The sequence below is a fragment of the Eschrichtius robustus genome, chromosome X (genome assembly GCF_028021215.1).
Source record: "Eschrichtius robustus isolate mEscRob2 chromosome X, mEscRob2.pri, whole genome shotgun sequence".
Classification (NCBI taxonomy): domain Eukaryota; kingdom Metazoa; phylum Chordata; class Mammalia; order Artiodactyla; family Eschrichtiidae; genus Eschrichtius; species Eschrichtius robustus.
In genome coordinates, this window is record NC_090845.1 from 104,288,858 (window position 1) to 104,313,827 (window position 24,970).

At 41.4% G+C, this 24,970-nt stretch overlaps 1 pseudogene; it reads right to left on the reverse strand.

Moving 5' to 3' along the window:
• Positions 1–1,057: 1,057 nt before the first annotated feature.
• Positions 1,058–1,418, reverse strand: LOC137757121 (small ribosomal subunit protein uS10-like; annotated as a pseudogene).
• Between the last annotated feature and the right edge of the window lie 23,552 nt (positions 1,419–24,970).

Here is a 24,970-nt window from a genome sequence, read left to right on the forward strand (position 1 = left end):
TAGCAGCACTGGGATTTTTGCATGATGCCCATAATTCACATCATTCTGGCATTAGATAATTATTCCTACTATTGAAACATAAGCCTCTTGTAGTCAGTGGCAGATTTGGGATGTAGCTGTATTATCTTCAGCTGTGATCCTCTTAGGGCTACCTAGCTCTACAAGGTCAATTCTCTGACATGGGTCTTGCAAGGTCTACCCAGGTTCTGCCGTAAGCACGCTATAATTTAAGCTGGAAAACCACTACCCGATGTAATAACTCACTATCTAGCACAGACTGAGAGAAACTGCTACTTCATTTAGAATGAAACAAAAAAATTTAAATTGCTATCATATGCCATTTAACTTGAAAGTATTGGCCAAAATGGTAACACGCAATCTAATTAAACTACTATTTACAGTTTGCAGTAGTAATTTTGGGGCTTCATGGATTCCAAGTGGATCAATCCCACATCTCTAGCTCTGTGTCCAGCCCAGAACCATCTCCTGAGCTTTAGACCCATATAGTCCAGCTGCTGATTGGATGTCTCTCCCACTTTTCTGCCCACAGACACTTAAAATCAATGTATCCCAAACTGAACTCATCATCTCCTGCTCCTGCATCCCAAATCTGCTGCTCTTTCTTTGTGTAAGATCTAAAGAACAGGACTGCCATTGTCTTGGGGGCTTATGTTTTAAACCTCAGCATGTCAGCTTTGACTGCCCTCTCTCGTGCCTAATCAGTTGCCAAGTCTTGTCAAGTCAAGTCAACCCCACATTCAGCATCTCTCCCATCCATCTTCTCCTCCCCATGTCTACTGCCCTGCCCCCTAGTTTAGACCCTATTCACTCCCAGCTATACTTCAGAAGTGATCTTCTAACTGGTCTCCCTGATTTCAGTCTGTACCCTTTCCCCTTCAAATCCATCACTCACACTGCTACCAGATAAACTGCAAAGACTTAAGATTTATACTCTTCTACCCCCAAACTTTCAGAGGCTCCCTTATGCCTGTTGAATATCGGTTTTCAGACTTAAAAAAAAATCGCAACTGATTATCAATTTATTAAAAAGGTTGATTTAAGCATCTGCAATGGCGACTTCAACCTTGACTCTTGGCTCAATACTGATGGAAGTAACCTGTTTAACAACCTCAGAAGGGCTGTGCAAGGTAATGAGTCGCTTGTGGATCCTCATCTGAAATCAATCCCAAGTCTTAGAACCTCTCACCACAAACAGTTTTCCTCGTAGTTATTCTTAGAGTCTTGGTAGGCATCCAAACTAGTCCTTTCACTTTGAGATTCTTATACTTTGTGCCTCTGATCAAGTCAGCACATACCTTCTCCAAAGATTTTGTGTTGCGGCTGGTTAAGGTAATTCTAATTCAGTGAGTCGCCACTTCTGGCGCCAGGGGAGTCTTTCAGGGGTCTTGAAAAGCCATGGCTGCGGCGCGGCTTCCTGACCAGGTGGACCAGGGCTCTGCAGCAGCAGTGACCGCATCTTCCTCGAAGAACCAGATGTTTTAAAATTTTCCAAATCAGATGAGTGCTTTCGTAGACAAAAATCTGACACAGACCCCAATGTATAAAACAGATAAAAATTATATTTTATTAATATGAATTTATTTTCTAAGTTAAAAATCATTACATTTATGGATCATAAAGTCAGTCAGTGAGGAAAAATGAGGCTCTTCTGATAAACACAAAAATCTAAAATCAAGGGTAAAGGAAGCAGATTCTTTTTTTAAAACATTTTTATTGGAGTATAGTTGATTTACAATGTTGTGTTATTTTCAGGTGTACAGCAAAGTGAATCAGTTATACATATACATATATCCACTCCTTTTTAGATTCTTTTCCCATATAGGCCATTACAGAGTATTGTGTAGAGTTCCCTGTGCTATACAGTAGGTCCTTATTAGTTATCTATTTTATATGTAGCAGTGTGTATATGTCAATCCCAATCTTCCAATTTATCCCTCCCCTCCCTTACCCCCTGGTAACCATGGGAACTACATTCTTATACTAGCATTCAACTTATTTGGTTTTTTTTTAGTTTGGTTGTACAGTATTGAGAAAATTCTTACACAGTTAAGTAGCAGCAAATGCTAACAGTTTTAACAGTTCATCTTGCAAGAGATCTTATTTGCACAAGAATGCAAAAGTAGCTTTACTATAAGGTCTGCAACAAAATAAGTCAAGTGGTAGCATAAATTATTTTAATGTTTCTCATATGTTAATATTTGTGTATTACATATTAAAACATGTAATGTATTATAGTTTCAAAATATATATTTCAACAAATATTTTTAATGTAGAAAATTAAATCAAATATCTATGGAACGCCTAAAACATGTGTATAGAATCTTTGAGTTCTTGAAACAAGTTGAAACTCTTGCCACAAAGAAAGTGCTTGGTGGGACTTCCCTGGTGGCGCAGTGGTTAAGACTCCGCACTCCCAATGCAGGGGGGCCTGGGTTTGATCCCTGGTCAGGGAACTAGATCCCACATGCATGCTGCAACTAAGAGTTCCCATGCCACAACTAAGGAGCCTGCATGCTGCAACTAAGGAGCCCTCGAGCTGCAAATAAGAAGCCCAAGAGCTGCAACTAAGGAGCCCGCCTGCCACAACTAAGACCCGGCGCAAGCAAATAAATAAATTAATGAAATAAATTTTTAAAAAAAGAAAGTGCTTGGTGATCTAGCCTCAATCTATTCTTCTGAACTTCTTGCCCTCTACTGCCTTTCACACAATCTTAAAAAGAATGAAAACCTATGTTATGTTTTTGAGATTATTAGTATTAGAATACATGTGGAAGAAAACATACTAAATACAGAAAGAATGAAATGGAGAAAAATTACCCCAAATCCCTCCATCGAGGGCTGACTACCACAAATGTTTTCTTATAATTTCTTTCAATCTTTTACCTTTCATAGTAAGATGGATAGTTATAGAGAACTGTGCCAAGCACTTAAATAGATTATCTCATTTCATACTCACAAACACCCTATTAGGCATTCATGTCATTCATTACACTGAACACTGAGGAAACAGAGGATCAAACAGGTTGAATAACTTGCCCAAGGTCACACAGTAAAGTGCAGAGCTGGCCTTCAATTCACTATCTGCCTGACTCTAGAGACTATGGACTTAACCACAACATTGTAGTATTGCTTCCCTTTCCATGCCCTCTTTCTCTTTCTTTAGCTCTGCCACTTCAATTTAATGTTCTTTGAAGACATCTTCCTCTGCTTGTGCCATTTCCTTTGCTAAGATTTCCCTTTTCCCCTTTTCTGCTTAGCCAAATCCTACTGACCATTCAAATGCCACCTAGTCTTCAAATCTTCTCTAATCCACCCTCAGCTCTCCTCGTAGAACTCCCGATGCTCTTTCCTGTACTCCATCTACTTCTCCTCCTGTCTCAACCTCCTTGCCTTCCCCTGCCTCCCACACTGTAACACAGACAGCAGGGCTTTACTGTGTTTGTCGGTGCTGAGTGACTCGTGGCCCCGCTCCAGTTCCCACGCTTTGGACCTGGGGCTGAGCAGTTACTCCAGGATGCAGCTACACTGGGCTGGAGGCTTGGCCTTCTGATACAAAGTGAAACGGAAGCTCCTTTGCACACAAGTCAAAAAAATAATTCCTTCTGTGATGTAGGCAGAGCCAATCTGCCACTCCTCCTCCCAGGGCTGCATGTTGCATTTTTCACTTCTTTTTTTTTTTTTTTTTTAATTTTATTTTTATTTTTGGCTGCGTTGGGTCTTCGTCGCTGTGTGCGGGCTTTCTCTGGTTGCAGCGAGCGGGGGCTACTCTTCGTTGCGGTGCACGGGCTTATTGCAGTGGCTTCTCTGTTGCGGAGCACGGGCTCCAGGCACGCGGGCTTCAGTAGTTGTGGCACGCAGGCTCAGTAGTTGTGGCTCACTGGCTCTAGAGCGCAGGCTCAGTAGTTGTGGCACAGGGGCTTAGCTGCTCCGTGGCATGTGGAATCCTCCCGGACCAGGGCTCGAACCCCTGTCCCCTGCATTGGCAGGCAGATTCTTAACCACTGCGCCACCAGGGAAGCCCCATTTTTCACTTCTTTTCCCCTCAAGGCTACCCTTGACATACTTTGAAGAGGATTTCCTCTTGATAAAGTCATTCACAATGTGAGATGATGCCAGCTTTGTGATCTGCCCCCGGTTCTCAAAGGCAGCCCTGGTAGCTAAACAAGATTTTTTTGCTTTATTCCAAAGTTTTTGTGGCCCCCTAAGGAGGCCACTGCAACTGAAAAGCAATGCTCTGGATCGGAGATTATGAAACCTAGTTCCATGGAACTGTGTTTCTGAGCTTCACAAGTCATCCCTAGGGGTCCTTGAAAGAAAGTGTGGACATGTTTATCTAACCCACTTGGTTAAGGGTGAGAGCAAGAGATTATCTGTACACATGCCAACTGGAACGTGGCCTCAAGTGACTGGGACTGGAAACATGAACCTTCTGGATGCATGCCATTTGTAGAAGGACAATTTGCCAATGTATTTCTGATACACCACATCCTTACTACAGGGATGTGGGAAAAAGTGAATCTGCAGCCTGGACTTTGTCCTAAATTCAAGACCCATATGTCCAACTGCCTAGAAACATCTTTACCTAGGTGTATGACAAACGTATCAAATTTCACACATCGAAATGAGCCCCTGATACTCCCTCTAACCTGGTGAACCCCTATCTTCCAGTTGTTCAGATCATTCTTAGCTCTTTTCTTTTTTCTCACACTCCACATCTGGTCCAGAGTAAATCCTGCTGGCCCTAAGGCCAGAGGTTGACCACTGTTCACCATCCCATTGCCACCATTCTGTCCCAGATCACCACCTTTTCTCTTCTGCATTATCATAATGGCCTGCTGACAGGTTTCCCTACTCTCCCCTAGCCCATAATTCAGTCTAGTCTCCACCCAGCAGTCAGGGTGACGTTGTTGGAACTTAACAGAATCTACTCAAAACCCTCCAGGGACTTTTTATTTCACTCACAGTGAAAGTGTCACTGTTCCTTGAACATGGCAAGCACACTCCCACCTCAGGGCTCTGCACTTGCTCTTTCCTCTACCTGGAAGGCTTTTTCACCAGATCTCCACAGAGTTACCTTCTCCATCTCCTTCTAGTCTTTACTTAAAATTCATTTTCTCATATTTTTCTCATCACCTTCCCCAGCCACACTTTATAAAATTGCAAAACAAATATCCTGACATCTCCAATCTCCCTTCCCTGTTTTACTGCTCTTCTTAGGACTATCATTAGTTAAGAAACTATGCATTTTACAGTATTTATCGTGATAGTTGGTTGACTACTTCACTAGAACGTTAGTTCCATGCAGGCAGAAAATATTACCTGTTTTATTCAGTGCTGTGTCAGTAGTGCCAGAACAGTGCCTGCACATAGTAGTCACTCAACAAATGCTTGCTAAGTGAATGGATGTTTAATGAATGAAAGATACCACATCTGGATGAAGAATGGATTCACCCTAGTTTAATGATTTTCAAACTACGAACAGAGCCCCCAGTGACCCCTTACAAGGAGAAGGGAAGGGACCCAAGGGGGTAAAACTCTGGACATGCCAGTCCCTTGCTTTTAACCAGAGCAGACCCAAGTCTTACATATTGGCCTTCCATGACAACCTTGTTTTTGAAAAAAAACACTACTTGGATGGGTTTTTAAGAACTGTTTGAAAATGACTGCTCCAAATCTAAAGAAATCTGATAACCTCTTCAGGCTAAGAATGACGGGCTGCTTCAGGGGATGGATATACCAGGTACTTCTCTAGTTCCATCATCCTCTAACTGGGCTCTGACGATGTAGCCCAGGTGTCCCAAAGAATGCCACAGGAGCTAAACATGGCACATTTTCCTGAGAAGAAACTTTACCCCAAATTTGGGAGCAAATACTAGTATGCGATTGAAACAACGGATGGAGCAGAATAAAAACTTTTCATGAATTTAAAAAATAAAACACAAGCTTAAACAGAAATTGTGTATCTGCACGAAGCCACTTCAAACTACTCATTGAATTGCCAGAGGGTCCACGTATAGTTTTCTCCACCATTAAGAAAAGCAGAATTGTTTGAGAAGCACTATATCCAGGTGATCTGGATGGGAGGAAGAAGCAGCCGAGAAATAAAGAGATGTCATCAAGATGGCCTGAAAGTACAAGACAAGCTTACCTAGGTAGGCTCCTTACAGTAATGCCTTAATTTAACATTGGCCTGGAACTTTGTGCTGATCAGGTAGGATGTTCTAAGCCCTCTCTGTACACTGTACAGATGCCATTAGAAAATATGTCATAGTCAGAGCCTTTATCTTTCTTGCTGCACTAGGAAACAGCATCAGATTTCCTATAGGTCAGGGCCTATGGATAGGATAGCTTCCCTTGGGAGGCCTGGGCCAATGGATAGAACAGCAAAACCTAGAATTGTGGTGAAGTATTTATTTCATTCTGTACGTATGTATTAAGCACCTACTCCATACTCAGTACTGAGATTAAAAAGAAAAAAGTACGACATTGTTTTTTAAACACGAGATTTTTTTCTAACAGTTACCATGATTATAGTTATCTAACCAACTAAAAGTGTGTTAATAGCAATTAGGGATGGTGATAGTTGCAAAACCTATGTACATCTTAGGTGCTCCCACTTATTAGTAAGTCTGAGAGCCCCCACTGGATATGATAAGCCTGTAGCTAGGAAGCATAATTTTCACTAGCAACATTTTCCACAGTAGCTATATTCATGCTGGATTTATAATATTTATTGGTGCTTAGGAAGGAAAGTACCAGAGTCATGAATGAGGAGATGGTTGATCTCTACAATTGATCTATATGGCTACTACATATTAGGAAATAATAAAGGAGAGCTCTAGATTGAAAAAAAAAATAACAGGAGCTTCGAGTTCTTCTACTAGCTCTGCCATTAAATCACTGTGCCACTTCACCTCTCTGGGCCTCGGTTTCCTCATCTATAAAATGAGGGCTTTGGTGGATGAGATCCCCTCCGATGTTCCTTTTAGCTCTGACATTCTATGAGTCTATAAACCCCACATTCACAGCCAAACCACTCAGTGCAGGTACATATTCTAAAATAGTCAACAAACACCAGCAACATGTAAGGACTAGAAGTGAGTGAATGAGTAGTCAGGGAGAGCCCCATTGAACAAATGGACCTTGCTCATCGGTCTCATTTTCAACAGACAGGAGCAAGAATTCAAAGTCCAAGAAACAGCTCTGTCTCACCCTCTCTCACACCCCATTCCAATGCAAGATTACTCTTCAGCACTTCAGAAGTCAAATAAGGGACTGTCAACAAATCCAAATCTAACCTAATGAGCCCCACAAGGCTGGTTGGTGGATGAGGGGAAAGCACTGAACAGAATGTGAACAATTATACTTAATGATTGAGATATGATTGGATTTAAGGCTACCTTGGCTAGTATGGGTCTAAACAAAAAGTGAGGAAGACCATGGGGCCTAGGCAGGAGGGCAAGAAAACATGCATGGCAAAAGAAGTGGATGGCTGCCCAGTCTTTGGTTCCTATTCTGTCTTCTCTGAGAACACGAGCATTTCTTTCTAGATGCTGTCTGGCCACACATCCACTTGACCTCCTTTCAGTTTGAATTTTTTAAAGACTGTACTACCAAATAATACAGGGCCAGAGCTGGAGGGCTCCTAGAGAGGGTCTAGGCCAGGGCTCCAACCGGTAGCAGGTGGGCCTAATTCAGCACATGTCTTGTTGAGACCAACACAGATCTAAAATAATTTAGATTTTTGAGGACCTTTGAGATGAGCACAGACTCTCCTGTTCCTCTAGATCGCCACCACTCCTGGACTTACACCAAGCAGCTTGGCCCTAAAACACTTCTGAGTTTGACCTAAGACTCAGAGACCAGACCTTTCCATGACACCATGGCTGCCGTTCAGTCTCCCTCCCTTTACAGCCACCCTCCTAAGTCTCAGCCTCAGCTTGGCTTCCAGCAGCTTTCCAAAACTAAACAATCAGTCCCAACCTTTTCTGAGAAGAGACTTAATGAGAAGGCCCTTAATTTGGACCTGACAGTGGTCCCCCTGCACTTCCACTCCAGCCAATACAGGAAGCACTTTGAAGTGAGCCTGCACACTAAGCACTGGAAACAGGGGACCTGCTGCAGGCCAGGGTGGGATCGGGTAGGTTCTTCAGTGCTCTAAGAAGAGCCAGAGCACCAGAGCCTCTGTACATTTGCAATTCACTAGAAGGCGGATCCGTGCAAGGGGTTTTACTAACTGAGGTATTAAAAAACAAAACCACAAAAGACCCTCTGACAGGAAGCCACCACCTGGAAAGAAGGCAAGATAGTAGGTCCCTAGGAGGTACTTCATTTGCATTTTTTCAGGATGCCTGCCATGTTTCCCCAATTGTCCTGGAAATGCCCATATTCAAGCACTATGTCGCACTGTCAGATCATTTGTACTAATTTGTTTTTTAAAATTATTTATTTATTTATTTATTTTTGGCTGCCTTGGGTCTTCGTTGCTGCATGTGGGCTTTCTCTAGTTGCCGCGAGTGGGGGCTACTCTTTGTTGTGGTGCGCCGGTTTCTCATTGCAGTGGCTTCTCTTGTTGCGGAGCACAGGCTCTAGGCGCATAGGCTTCAGTAGTTGTGGCACACAGGCTCAGTAGTTGTGGCTCACAGGCTCTAGAGCGCAGGCTCAGTAGTTGTGGCGCACAGGCTTAGTTGCTCCGTGGCATGTGGGATCTTCCTGGAGCAGGGCTCGAACCCATGTCCCCTGCATTGGCAGACAGATTCTTAACCACTGTGCAACCAGGGAAGCCCCTAAATTTATTTATTTTTTATTTATTTATTTTTGGCTGCATTGGGTCTTCGTTGCTGCGTGCGGGCTTTCTCTAGTTGTGGCGAGTGGGGGCTGCTCTTTGTTGTGGTGTGCAGGCTTCTCATTGTGGCGTCTTCTCTTGTTGTGGAGCACAGGCTCTAGGTGCACGGGCTTTAGTAGTTGTGGCACGCAGGCTCAGTAGTTGCGGCTCGCGGGCTCTAGAGCGCAGGCTCAGTAGTGTGGCTCACAGGCTTAGATGCACTGCGGCATGTGGGATCTTCCTGGACCAGGGATTGAACCCATATCCCCTGCATTGGCAGGTGGATTCTCAACCACTACGCCACCAGGGAAGTCCCCATTTGTACTAATTTGTTGTTCAAAAACTGTAATTACCATCCTTAGACATATATCTACACAGAAGAAAGAGACAGCCCAGGCAATATTTATTTGGCAAGGAAGCAGACAAAAGTATCTTTTTTTTTTCTTTTTTCCTCTCTAGTTTCCTTTTCTTCAAATTCATTCTTTATGTCTAACAAAGGGCTGGCTTATGTTCTCACCCTCATTTCAAACTAAGACATTAGAATCTATGCTTGGCAGTGATGGGGCTGGAGTAGAGAAGATAAAGTTGATAAATTATTATTTAAATCAAAAGATGAAAACTGGAGGCCTACAGACGTGTTCTGTGTGGCCCACACAGTGACTTGCATAATTTTTAAAAAGCTACTAACATTTGAAAAGTGGGAGATTTTACCTAAAAATCCACATTTCTATTGTTCCTATTGTAGAAAAGATCAATGAAACTAAGAGCTGGTTCTTTGAAAAGATAAACAAAATTGATAAACCTTTAGCTAGGCTTGTAAAAAAAAAAGACAGGGCCCAAATCAAAAATCAGAAATGAAAAAGGATAAGTTACAACCAACACCGCAGAAATACAAAGGACCTCTCCTGGTTCCCCTTCCAATAAAAGAATGGGAAGATGAGTTAAGTACTCACTCTGAATCATGATTGTGATTGTCGATACCAGTCTGAGTTACTGTTACAGAGAATAGCCCTTAACATTTCCCAACCCAGAGCCTAAAGGGCTACACCACCATGTCTGCCATTATTATTATCATCTTCATTATCTTCATCAGGTGATAAATCCTTTCATTATAGCAGTGGATCATAAGAGACTACTATGAACAACCATATGCCAATAAAATGGACAACCTAGAAGAAATGGACAAACTCCTAGAAATGTATGATCTCCCAAGACTGAACCAGGAAGAAATAGAAAATATGAACAGACCAATTACCAGTAATGAAATTGAATCAGTAATTTTAAAAAACTCCCAACAAACAAAAGTTTAGGACCAGATGGCTTCACAGGTGAATTCAACCAAATATTTAGAGAAGAGTTAACACCTATGCTTCTCAAACAATTTCAAAAAATTTCAGAGGAAGGAACACTTCCAAACTCATTCAATACGGCTACCATCACCCTGATATCAAAATGAGACAAAGATATCACAAAAAAAGAAATTACAGGCCACTATCACTGATGAACATAGATGCAAAAATCCTCAACAAAATATTAGCAAACTAAATCCAACAAAACACTGAAAGGATCATACACCATGATCAAGTGGGATTTATCCCAGGGATGCAAGGATTTTTCAATATCCACAAATCAATCAATGTGATACACCACATCAACAAATTGAAGAATACAAATCATATGCTCATTTCAATAGATGCAGAAAAAGCTGTGGACAAAATCCAACATCCATTTATAATAAAAACTCTCCAGAAAGTGGACACAGAGGGAACATACCCCAATATAATAAATGTCATATAATAAATATGACAAGCCTACAGCTAACATCATACTCAACAGTGAAAAGCTGAAAGTATTTCTTCTAAGATTAGGAATAAGACAAGGATGCTCACTCTTACCACTTTTATTCAACATACCATTGAACGTCCTAGCCACAGCAATCAGACAAGAAAAAGAAATAAAAAGAATCCAAATTGGAAAGGAAGGAGTACAACTATCAGTGTCTGCAGATGACATGATACTCTACATAGAAAATCCAAAAAACTGCTAGAGCACATCAATGAATTCAGTAAAACTGCAGGATACAAAATTAATACACAAAAATCTTTGACATAAATCATAGCAATATTTTTTGGATCTGTCTCCTAAAGCAAAGGAAATAAAAGCAAAAATAAACAAATGGAGCCTAATTAAACTTAAAAGCTTTTGCACACAAAGGAAACCATTGACAAAATGAAAAGACAACCTACTGAATGGGAGAAAATATTTGCAAATGATATGACTGATTAGGGGTTAATATCCAAAATACTATAAACAGCTCTACAATTCAACATCAAAAAAGCAAACAACCCAATTAAAAGATGGGCAGAAGACCTCAATAGACATTTTTCCAAAGAAGACATACAGATGGCTAACAGGCATGTGAAAAGATGCTCAACATCACTAATCACTCAAGAAATGCAAATCAAAACCACAGTGAGGCATCACTTCACACCTGTCAGAATGGCTATCACCAAAAAGAACACAAATAACAAATGTTGGTGAGGATAGGAAGAAAAGGGAACTCTTGTACACTCTTAGTAGGAATGTAAATTGGTGCAGCCACTGTGTAAAACAGTATGGAGGTTTCTCAAAAAACTGAAAATAGAACTACCATATGGCCCAGCAATTCTACTCCTGGGTATAAATCCCCCAAAAAAGAAAACACTAATTCGAAAAGATACATACACCTCAGTGTTCACAGCAGCATTATTTACGACAGCCAAGATATAGAGGCAACCTAAGTGTCCATCAACAGATGAATGGATAAAGAAGATGTAATACATATATCATAAATATATATATATAATATATATTATAAAATGTTGCCTATATTCCCTGTGCTGCACAATATATCCTTGTAACTTATTTATTTTATACATAGTAGTTTGTACCTCTTAATCCCCGACCCCTATCTTGCCCCTCCCTCCTTCCCTCTCCCCACTGGTAACCACTAGTTTGTTTTCTACATCTGTGAGTCTGTTTCTTTTTTTGCTATATTCACTAGCTTGTTTTATTTTTTAGATTCCACATATAAGTGATATTATACAGTACTTGTCTTTCTCTGTCTGCCTTATTTCACTAAACATAATACCCTCCAAGTCCATCCATGTTATTGCAAATGGCAAATTTTCATTCTTTTTTGTAGCTGAGTAGTATTCCAGTGTGTGTGTGTGTGTGTGTGTGTGTGTGTATTTATATATATATATACACACCACATCTTCTTTATCCATTTGCCACCAAAAAACTACTAGAGCGCATCAATGAATCCCAGATCTTCTTATAATGAACATTGTAATTACACTGGGCTCACCCAGATAATCCTGGATGATTGCTGCATATCAAGATCCTTAACTTAGGGAATTCCCTGTTGGTCCAGTGGTTAGGACCCCACGCTTTCACTGCTGAGGGTGTGGGTTCAATCCCTGGTTGGGGAACTAAGATCCCGCAAAAAAAAAAAAAAAGAAAGAAAAAGAAAAAACTCAAAGAAAAAGAAAAAACCCCTAAAATTAAAAAAAAAGAGAGATCCTTAACGTAGTCACACCTGCAAAGTCCCCTTTGCCATATAAGGTAACATTCCCAGCTTGTAGCATGGACATATTGGGGAGGGGAGCATTATTCAGCCTAAAACAATAGATAAGGAGATTGGGGTCCAGAAAGGGGTAGTGACCTGTCCCAGGTCACATACCTATTTAGCAACAGGGCAGAGCCTAGCCCCTATATCATTTGACTTTCCAACCACTACTCACTATACAATCTTTTCAAGATTAAGCTCTATGTCTTCCAAGGTAACAATTAACTAATCTGATAAACCATCTTAAAATGGTTAGAGCATGGTAATCAGGAACCTACATTCTTATCCAAATAATATGCGGATATTTTGGTATGGCCTTCCAGAGTTACTTTAATAGTGGAAACTTAAGAGCCGATCAAGAAGAGAGGGTCAATAGGAGCGACACAGAGAAGAGGTGGGCCCGAATGGAGTTCTCAAGATGATCCAAAGTGACCAAGGCTGAGCTGATCAACAGGATTGTATACTCTTGTTGAGAATTCTGAAGATTGCTTTATACAAGTAGGATGTAGAGTGCAGTACAATCAATATGTGATCAAATTAATAGTTAGCATCCAATTAGCAACCATTACAGATCTAAGGAAATAGATATGTTTCAGCAGGAAACATACATAAAATAAAACATAGCGGTATTGACATATTCATGGACAGTGAATCAAATTAAATTCTTATCAAGACAGATGGAATTTTCCCTTAATGATATTTAATAAGAGATTTTTAAAAAGATCTTTTGAAATACAGTAGCATGGTGAGTACCGTATTCATAAATAATTTCCATCATACTTAAGCAGAAACCATAAATCTCATATTCATGACAAATTGAATTCTATGCTTCCTAACCTGGCTGTGAATGAGTGTGGTTGTGACTTTACCAAGAACATAGTAGGAATACAGAAAACTCTCATTTTCCATTTATTCTGATTATAACATAGAAAGCATAAATTCTATTTACAGTAAAGAGCCATAACAAAGAAGCTCTCTACCTTTTGGTTACAGTTAAATTCACACTAAGTATAAAATTATTGATTGCTGCCCAGATATAAGCTACAAAGCTCTAAAGATCAATGAATTTAAATGGCGCCAACTGTAGTGAACATCAAATCAGCCAAAAAATTTAGTACAGTGCCTCCCTAAAGGGGAATTATCATTAGACTCAACACTTTATCTCTGTGGGCAGACGTGTCCGTACAGAAACGATGCATTCCTCTCTACAGGCAAGCTGTAGAAATCCAGTTTACATATTCTATTACTAACAAAGAATTCACAATGAAAACAAAAAATAATCTTTTGAAGAAAATGACGGGGCCTCCAAACAAAACAAAACCAGATTTGGTACCTTCGTACATATATCTGATTCCCAAACATCAGATTCTTATTGTTTCTCCTCCAAGTTAACCAGCTACCACTTAACCTAGTCATTGGAGACACTTAATCCCTCCTTTGAGGGTTCCAGGCCCCATCCTTTTTTCAAAACCAAGATATACTCTCTTGAATCACCTCAAACCCTATCATGGCTCCAGGAGCTGCCAGCACTTCTTTAAAAAGCCCCCTTTCTCCTGCTGTGTGGGAGAAGTCTACATTCTCTCTAAGCCTCAATTTCCTACTCTGAAAAATGGGGATCAGAAAAGGATAATATCTCATTGGTTTATTGTGACAATGAAAGATGGAACTTTTACAGAGAACTTGTTTCAGTGCCTGCCACACAGAGGGTGATTATAAAAAGCTGACATTAGATAAAGAACAAGGACCTACTGTATATCACAGGGAACTATATTCAATATATTGTCATTACCTATAATGGAAAAGTATCTGAAAAAGAATGTGTGTGTGTGTGTGTCTGTGTGTGTGTGTATATATATATATATATATATATATATATATGTATATATATATATATATATATATATGTATATATATATATAACTGAATCACTTTGCTGTACACCTGAAACTAACACAACATTGTAAATCAACTATACTTCAGTAAAAAGAAAATTTTTAAGGTAACAATAATAACAACAGTAATAATCATGATGAGTTTTCTCCATTACTTTCTCCTATTGGGCAGATGAAATCCTCGCACTTGCTGTGTTTCCATCAACTTAGATACAATCATCCCTCTCTCTAATTCCAGGTTTCTCTGCAGAGTCTTTTACTTGGCCAGTACTATCCCTCATATCTGGCCAGAACATAACTTCTGGCTGACCGCCAATCAATCTTTACAGGATCAATTTAATGCATGCAAAGCCCACATTTACACTGACACAAAAATCATGGAATTTTAGAGCTGGAAGGGACCTTAGGGTTTCCCAACTCAGATTGTCCTGTGGTCCAGGAGAGTGTTGAAATTCTTTGCCCAGAGAGCAGGTGGGGAAGGGCAAAGCAGAAGTCAGGAGTCAGTTTAAAGTTCTGCTTTACTTGGATGTTTGGATTGGATGTTTGGAAAGAACAATCAAGCCCATTTTTTTCCTATTACAGAGGAGGAATCTAAGAGCCAGAGAGGTTACGTGATTTGCTCCAAATCATACAAAAAGCTAGTGGCAGAGCTTGAATTAGCATCCAAATCTTCTGGCTCCCAATCCTGTGCTCCAGTGCTCTTCCCCATACACCTTGCTGCCCCGGGGGTCCTATCCTTATACTTGAATAGACTCTGTTGAGCTCAAGACTGTTAAAAAAGCTCACTATGCCTGGCCTAACAATTTGAGTTGGCTCTTTTAAGCAGCCATGCCCTCCTTAAAAGGATAAATTTTCAACTGCTTGACTCATTTACACCAGGACCATACTCTATTCAGCTCGGAACTATGCTGGCCACTGGTTCTGCTATTTCTCCCATTCTGTACCCTCCGAGTCTTTTACATCTACACAATATTATTTTGTTCTTGATAATAACCCATGTTTTCTCTCAAATGTACCTAGCACAGTGTCTGGCCCTCAGTAAGTATTCAGTGAATTACTGCAGACTAAGGGACCAAATGAATAGCTACACGTTTGTCTCTCCGTAGTGGAAATGAAGCCTCATGCCTCCCTGGATAACAACCAGTCTAGACTGACCCAATCATCAGGATCTTCCTACCACCTAGGCAACTGTGAGGACTGGGGAGATGAGACTCAGGGAGCTTAGAGCAGGCAAGGATGATTCCACAAGCTGAAGACCGGTGGCGGGTGATAGAGCTCCCAAGACACTTGTTTTGATCTTAAGGGGCTGACGCATTTTGACTTGGTGATCTCCGGACTAAAGTCTTTTCACATTCTACCTTTTCTTCATTGGGCATTGTTAGCAGAGTGCCTGGCAAATGGCAGGCATGCACTCCACAAAGGTGTGATGAATTCAACTTCCCCTTGCTTCTTCAAACTCCTCCCTCAAACCCCATTCCCTGCCAACATGTGACTGGGGTCATATGGATTAGAGTTACCCCTAAATTTAAAAAAAATAATAAAAATGTTCCTCAGCATTACTACCTTTTTTGTTATGCTGGATTTTTTTTTTCAGGGCTGAGCTTTAATTTTTGTTTTGTTGACTTGGGAATTTTATTTTCTCCATTGCCTGATACCTAAGGCCTTGTCTGTCCTAAGCAGTGTACACGCAGGGAGTCATCTGAGTTTCAGCAATCCTTCCCTCCAACCTCTGCCTTGACTTCCACTGTGTGGTTTATAAGCAGGATGCTAGTTAAGCGCAGGGCTTTGACAGCAGCTAAGATGTGGTTTCAACTCCTAGGTCTATCCCTTACTTCCCAGCTCTGTGCCTTTAAGCAAGTTACTTCACCTCTTTGTGCCTAAGATTCCTACTCTGTAAGATAAGAATAAAAATACCTACCAGTGGTATAATAAAAAATATATTTGGACTTTGTCCTTGATTCCTGTCACAAAGCTCCTAAAACCCTTGGAATTTTGTGAGGGACAGGAGTATCTTTGTTGTTCCTAATGAGCTCTTTTCAACACCTGAGTTTATGCAAATGACTGACTCCAGGTGAGGGCCCCTGAATAGCTTCAGGATGGAGGCTGGTCACCAGAAAAACCAAAGTGATTGGAGGGTTGGAACTTCCAGCCCTACTGCCTGGCCTCCAGAGATGGGAGGAGGGACTGAAGACTGAGTTCTATAAAAACTCTTGGAATAACCAACAAGGACCTACTGTATAGCACAGGGAACTATACTCAACGTCATGTAATAACCTGTAATGGAAGAGAAAGTAAAAAAGAATATATATATATATGAAACTGAATGACCTTGCTGTACACCTGAAACTAACACAACATTGTAAATCAACGATATTTCAGTAAAATTTTTAAAAGATAAAGTGTTGATAGAAAAAAAAAAACCTCTTGGAAAAGGAAACTCAGAGAGCTTCCACACTGGTGAACACACTGATGTGCTTGGAAAGTGGCACACCCAGAGAGGACATAGATGCTCTGTGCTCCCCCATCCAGCCCTTGCCCTATGCTTCTCTTCCATTTGGCTCTTCCTGAATTCCATCCACTATAATAAACCATAATCATAAGTAAGGTGCTTATGTAAAGTAAAGGGCTTAAGGTAAGTAAAGAGTTCTATGAGTCATTTTAGTGAACTATCAAACCTGAAGGGGGAAGTCGTGGGAACACCTGAATTGGGTAGTCAACCAGGCAAAAGTGCCGATCACCTATGGACCCCATTTGCACCTGGCTTCTGAAGTGAAGGCAGTCTTGTGGGACTGAGCCCTTAACCAGTGAAGTCTGGGCTGATTCTGGGTAGTGAGTGTCAGAATTGAATCCAATTGTTGGACACCCAGTTGCTGTCAGAGGATTAGAAGAATGGTTGGTGTTGGAAAAGATACCACATATTTGATGTCAAAAGAAAAAACCGCATAGAGTCGTTACGAGGATTAAATAAAATGGTCTGTGACATACAGTGAGTGATTAATAAAAAGCAGCTCTTACTATTACTTGCATGTCTGTGCGTCTTCAATAGGTCCTAAATACCACTTGATGTCTTCTGCTGGACCTGGAATCCCACCTGGAACACCAACCAGCTTGGCTAGGTCCCTCAGTCCCCATCTAACCCTAGCAACTCCTTTTCCTCTTGGACTAGACCTGTCCCTCTCTCCCTAGTTACTAGCTGAAGTCCTGCTGAAACCGGACAGACATCCCTACCCACTCATCTATAGCCATGTGCCTACCTCTTAGTTCTATCTGTGCTACTAGGCCCAAACCATCAGATGAGACCCTCTGGACATAAATAACTGCCCAATTCAAGGTGAAATTTGCCCCATCTTCTTGGACGCTGGGACTTGGATAGCTGGCCGCCCTCCTTGGATGAGAGTCTTAACCCTGCTTCAGCTCAGCCTTGGCCTCCTCCCCATTCCTGCTGAGTCTCAGCATGCCTCACAGCTGAGTACATATGGGTTTGACTTAAAAGGCAGAACAAGACAGTAAGGTAAGGATGGTCTCATGACTTTCAGAGCTACTTACACGCCAAAGGGTCTTAAAATTGACTTCAAAAAGAATCTAAGATCATGTACTAATCTTCCTGGGATGTTCAAGAAGATCAGCTTTTGTCTAAAAAATCGCAGATCTTTTCCATATGATTCACATATTACCAGAATTTTCTGACTTCTTTTGAAAGTCTAGATATTCCAGCTAAAAATTAAAAATACCACACTTTCTGCTAACACCCCCAGGGAAGAAGTGCATAGAAAGGACCATTGAGACCATTATGACTCCCCTGCAACAAGAATCTGCTTGTCTGAGACCCCACCACAGGAGGCAGGATGAATGGTACTTCTCTGTTGATTTTTTTAAAGAATCCTAATCCAATTACCTTCAGCTCCCAAAGTCAAAATAAGACTTTCCTGGACAAAGACAGAAGTGAATTCATTTGGACAAGTGAAGTCTGTTCAATTCAAAACCAAACCTCAAACCGTCATGCATATGTATCTTTCTTTATATAACAGACTTGTTTCTAAATGTGCTGCACGTGAAAAGGCTTTTTAAAAATAAATTGACCCATATTTTAAGCACACCAGAGGACCTTGCTATTTAAAGGAATTTCTTACTTCTGTGAGTCATTTTGTAGAGCAAATAACCACCCATTAATTTATTTGTGAAATCTGATGTCCACACATCGCTTTCACTTTAAGAGAAAAAATGGTAACATATTTTCTACTGATTCCCAGAAGCACAAGATCATGACCAGTAGATTATGCCAGAATTTTGCCATATCCACACTGTAGCCATAATCAGCTGAAAGATCTGTCTCAGTTCCTGGTCACTGACTCACAGTGCCAGAGAGTCTGAAAGGGCCTTGGAGATCAGAATCCCACTCTACGACATATCAAAATAAGCTTCCATCCCATGGTCAAGATCATGAAAAATGACCGAGCTGGCCACAAAGATATTTTTATGTCTAATTATGAGCACAGAGATTACAGATCACATACCAGATAAAGGTATATATTCTAATCCAGGAGATAAAATGCCAGGCACCTGCGCCAAAGGTGGCATCCAAGATGGCTTCGGGACACTCAGGTGCCAGTGTAATCAACAACGTGTGAGCAGGCAACACACCAGAGTCCCCAGGAAACTGCAGCCAAGGTATCTAGAGGAGGTGTCCTAGCGCCAGTAGGGAGAGAGCTGCAAGCTAATTTAGGGTTGCTGAGCTGGAGGGCATTTAGAAGGGGTAAGATGGGGGGAGAGTTTTTGCCCCGCTTTCCCAGGCAGCCAGTACCCTGCCACATTCACAGCCCTAAGCTTTTCTGTTTCTCATAACTTCTTTGTACTTTTTGACACTTCAGAAGCCACAGGTATCCAAAAGTCCCTATTTCCCTACAACTCTCTCCCCGCCTGCTACCAGCCTACCCAATAAACAAACACTGCAATTTCCTCATCTTCATTAACATATACTACGAAACTCGAATTATGGGAATGATTTTGCCCACTCTAAACAGGATTTATGTATATGCTCCCTCCTTCCATCATGGATTTAGGATAACTTTCACTTTAAAAACACGATACAACAAAAGGAAAATATAAACACAAACTAACATTTGTGATGAAACACAATTTTATAATGGCAATTTTAAGGGGTGGGGAGGAGACTAAAGCAATATGGCTCCTTATATAGCTTATCTACAGTTACAGTTATAACTATATATATCCTTATATAGTTATCCAGTTATGTAGCTTATCTGGTGATCTGGGTACAGGGGTGTAGCTGAGAGGATCCTGGGGAATAAATGGTTAACTTATAGCTGGGACTCTCCGTCTCAAATATCAACTGTCTCCTGTGGCTTTTGCCTGGAGAACAGGGGCACTCTTTGGAATGGGCCTATAATTGGGGAGGGGAGATTTCCCCTTAGGCGGTATATAATGAAGTGCTAAACTGAGTGGCAGTCAGTGCTAGCAGGTGATCAGAGGCAGAGCCATCAGAGGGAGCTGGGTTTCCTGGTGCAGCCACAGAAGGGGCTGGGATTCTGCAAGTCTCAGTTGCCCTCTGACAATGAAGGGAGAGCTTCTCTTACTTATTTTCCACCACTCTTAGTGATCACGCTTACCCTCCCAGAGCCTTTGCAAAAGGGAGGCCTGCTTCCCATCCAGTCACCCAGGAAATGAATGAACATCCGCTGTCATGAAAATTTCAGAAAATTAAATATAAATCTTTACACGTGAAGGTTGCAAACATTTGGCCCTTTTGGGTCCAGAGGAGCATTGCTCTATCATGTCTTCAGTGATTAGAATTACACGTTGTTCACTGGGAGGGAATCAACTGCTCCTAAAAGCAGCTACTGTTGTCTGTGGCCCAGGTAAACTGCACCTGTAACTTGCTCAGGTGCACTGACTCTTGGCAGAACTGATATTCAAGAGTCCTGAAGTGCATATGGAGTCATAGGCCGGTTTCCCTGCATAATCCATGTATCCGTCTAAAGGTACCATTTCTCACCCTACCTGTGACCCTACCTGAGACCACTAGCACAGGTATCCAACACAGTTCTCACCAAAAAGACATATCATAATACAATACTGCCAACAATAAAAAAAAAATAAGTAACACTTCTGTAGCACTTCCTATATGCCAAGAACTGTCTAAGCTCTTTACATACATTAAATCATTTAATCCTTACATGAGGTAAATACTGCTATTATTGCCCATTTCATAGATGAGGAAGCTGAGGCACAGAGAAATAAACAAATTGCTCTGGGTTTCACAATTAGTACATGGCAAAGCTGCAATTCCAACCCAAGCTATCTGGCTCCAGAGTCTCTGCTTCTAATATCTATGCTATACTCTCCAATCTGTACAGCAAGAGGCAAAGGACTAACCTGTATCACTCACGTTGCCCCAGGTAGCGTGGAATATACAGCCCAGATAGCAGGGCTATTCTCAGGAGAAGATAGACCAGGACACCAACTACATGGTATGATTTGAAAAGAACTGGGCAGAATCCCCTGCCCCAAAGTATCTCCCAACTCTTGCAAAAATATCACAAATTTCCACCATTAGAAAGTCACTTCACTACTTCTTAAAGGCTTTTCCATTTTTAAGAAACCCCTATGAAAAGGTAAATATCACTGGGCAAGGTATCCCTTAAATCATTATCAGGCATCTACAGTACGATTTTTTAAAAGTTCATTGAACTTACACTCATAAGAGTTGGGTTCTAGTTCTGACTGCCAATTTCTATCTGTGTGACCTTGGGTACGGCACATAAATTCTCCGGGTCTTGGTTTCTTTATCTGTTAAATGGCAATGCTAACATCTGATACAACTCCCTCATAGGATTGTTGCAGGAATTTAATGGATGCAAAAGAGTTTAATGAATGCAAAAGGACAACACAACTGTAAGGTATTAATGTGATCAGCTAAACTTCTGGAAGGATTAGATAAATTAGTTGACAACCAGAGAAATGTATGCAGCCAGTTTAAGATGGACAGACAGAAAAAGCATGGTGCAAAACGAATTCTGGCCCAGGCAATTCAAAACTATCCGCCTGGGCAGAAATGACTGCCACCTGACTGGGTCTCTTTCAGGCATGCTCATACCTTCCCATGAATCTCCACTGCCTTGGCCTTGGCTCTTCTTGTCTTTGACTCCTGTAACTGGCCACTCTTTGGCTCGGTATTTCAGGCCCCGGGGCCCCCAGGCTTGGCTGTAGCTCTGGCCCTAGTGCTATTTCTTGACTTTCTCTGCTCATGTGTTGCTCCTGACAGCAGATGTACTCCACTCCATCTCCACCTGTGACCTAGCATGCCTTCCCGCTGACTGACTTCTTCAACTCAAGGAGACCGCAGTTACACCAGGACCCTCGAACCTTGCTTCTCTGCCTCAACCGATAAGAATCTATTAACTGCCTACTATCTTAAAGGCACAGTGCCCTTTCTACCAGGCAAGTGGATCCTACAGCTACAACAGCAGGGAGCTGGAAGTGATAGGTAGGGCAAAGGGGCACCAAGATGGAGGACAGGAACATGGAAAAGTATGACAGCAAGTAAAAAAAGTAAAAGATAGTCTTTGTCTGCTTTACTCTTTTGCAGAAAACACTATAACTGTTGTAGAGGTAACTATTAATTAAGCACCTGCTCTGTGCTACACACTTGGAATATACAGATGAAAGGCATGTTTCCTGATCTCAAAAGGCTTGCAATAGGGCTTCCCTGGTGGCACAGTGGTTGAGAGTCTGCCTGCCAATGCAGGGGACACGGGTTCGAGCCCTGGTCTGGGAAGATCCCACATGCCGCGGAGCAACTGGGCCCGTGAGCCACAACTACTGAGCCTGCGCGTCTGGAGCCTGTGCTCCGCAACAGGAGAGGCCGCGGAAGTGAGAGGCCCGCGCACTGCGATGAAGAGTGGCCCCCGCTTGCCGCAACTAGAGAAAGCCCTCGCACAGAAACGAAGACCCAACACAGCCAAAACTAAAATTAAAAAAATAAATAAATAAATAAAATAAATAAATTAAAAAAAAAACTAAATGGAAGAATTACGTGCACAGCAAATAATCTGAAGTTAAAAAAAAAAAAAAAAAAAAAAGGCTTGCAATACAATGGGGGAGGTGGGCAAGCAAAGAGACAAGAGTCTCTGCAGGGCCCCAAGCACCTCTAAGGAAATACTGTTTTGAAAGAAATCTCTCTTTGGTCACCGGTTTGTCCTATAAAGGCCTTAAGTAAAACATGATTATAATATATCAGTTTAAGTTTATGTGCCAATGTTTTGTTTGAAATATAAATTGTGATGGGCTACTTTTTTTCTGCTATATACATTTTCCCCTCATTTTTAAAAACTTTTTTATTGGGATATAGCACACATACAGTAAAGTGCACAAATCTTAAGTGAATGGCTCAGTAGATTTTTACTTATATGTATACGAAAGTAACTACCACCCAGATCAAGTTATAAAATATAATAACACACCAGAAGCTTCCCTTGTGCCACAAGATCAATCACAACTCTATCACAATGAGGTAAACCACTATTTTGATTTTCATGTAGTAGGCTTTTTTTAAGCACTGGTGAGTTATATTTGTTTGGAGAGCTCTACCTTCTAAATCCTGGATCTCCCTTGGTATACTTCGACAGCCCAGTCACTAAATATCGGGTTGGCCCAAAAATTCGTTCGGGTTTTTCATACGCTGTTAGGGGAAAACCCGAACGAACTTTTTGGTCAGCCCAATATTTTGTCACCCTCGATGTGCTTAGACTACCCAGACCCTAATTCTCTGGTTATGCCTCCTCCCCCATAACCATTAGGACAATATCCAGTATTCACCAAAAGGAGGAACATCCCAAGCAACAGAACATAAATAGGGCCTGTACCATTATTGGAACCCACTGACAAAGAGTTATTACTTTGCTAGATGGCCACGAAAGGACGCATCTTCGTTGAGAGTCCATGGGCTATTATTAGGACTACTCCACTTAATCTGTTACTCTGCTAACAGCATGCTTTACTTGGAGCAGAAATAAAATGTCACCCTTACTCCCCCTCTTGGTTAGGGAATGTACACTTATTTTCCCTGCTGGAACTCAGGAAAATGGAAGGTATCATCAAAGCCTGCTTATCCTCTATCCATAGGCTGGGAATCTGTGTCTTACTCTAAAGGTACGCTCACCTAACAGGAAAGACTTCTCCTTGCTTCATCTCTAAAACTAGGAAGTGAGTACTTAATCAAACCCAATACACAACAGAAGCAATCATTGCTATAATGAAGGCCCATATATGGTGCAATGGGAAACTAAAGGAAGGAGAATCTGAGTTACGGAAGACTTCCCAGAGGAAGCTAGGCTTAAGTTGACTTAAAAAAGGGAACAGCCATGGCAAAGGCTTGGATATATCAAAGGACATGGTATTATCAGGCCATTCTTGTAGCTCAGTGTTGCTGATTAAAAGGATGGACGGGCAGAGAGATGAACCTAGAGAAAAAGGTAAAGATCATGAAGGGACTTATATGCTCTAAAAGAAGTTTAGATTTATACTATAAGCAATGAAGAATCACTAACTATTTTTGAGCTGGAGAGTGACCCAATCAGATTTATATTTTTTTAAAAATTATTCTGCCAGCAGTATGGAAAACTTAATAGGATAAGGGTGAGATTGAGGACTACTGGAATGATCCAAGTGGGACATGGTGAGGTACCTATAGGATATCCAGGCAGAGGGATTACAGAGGCAGTTGAAAATGTAGAACTAGAAATTAAAAGAGCGATCTGGGCTGAAGGTAGGGTTGGGAGGGGGGGGTCATCTGTATATAAATGATAGTGGTTTAGACTGCCTAGGAAGAGAATACAGAACAGAGTACAAAGTCAAGTACAAAGTTGCCTTGGGAAACAGCAACAATGAAAATTCCAGCCAAAGAAGAGGAGCCAGAGAATGAGGTAAGAGGTAAAAGAAAAAAAACAAGGACAGAGGGCTTCCCTGGTGGCGCAGTGGTTGAGAATCTGCCTGCCAATGCAGGGAACACAGGTTCGAGCCCCGGTCTGGGAAGATCCCGCATGCCGCGGAGCAACTAAGCCCGTGAGCCACAACTACTGAGCCTGCGCGTCTGGAGCCTGTGCTCCGCAACAAGAGAGGCCGCGATAGTGAGAGGCCCGCGCACCGCGATGAAGAGTGGCCCCCGCTCGCCGCAACTAGAGAAAGCCCTCACACAGAAACGAAGACCCAGCACAGCCAAAGATGAAAATAAATAAATTAATTAATTAAAATTATAAAAAAAAAGGACAGAGAAGATTGTCACAGTAGTCAAAGGAGGGAAGATTTTCTAGGAGGGAGTGGTTAATATTTCATATGCTGTAAAGTGTTGCAAGATAAGAGAAGTATACATTGGTCTGGCAATATGGAGGTCACCAGTGACCTCAGTGAGAACAGTATCAGTGCTAGATCACACCACACTGAGGAGTGAATAGAGAGCAAGGAAGCAGAGGCAGCCAGTTTAGAAGCTTAGCCAGAGTTAGGAAGAAAAAAAATAGAATAACTGGAGGGTGAATTTGCTATAGACTGAATGTTTGCGCCTCCTCACAAATTCCTATGTTGAAATCCTCACCCCCAAGGTGATGGTAT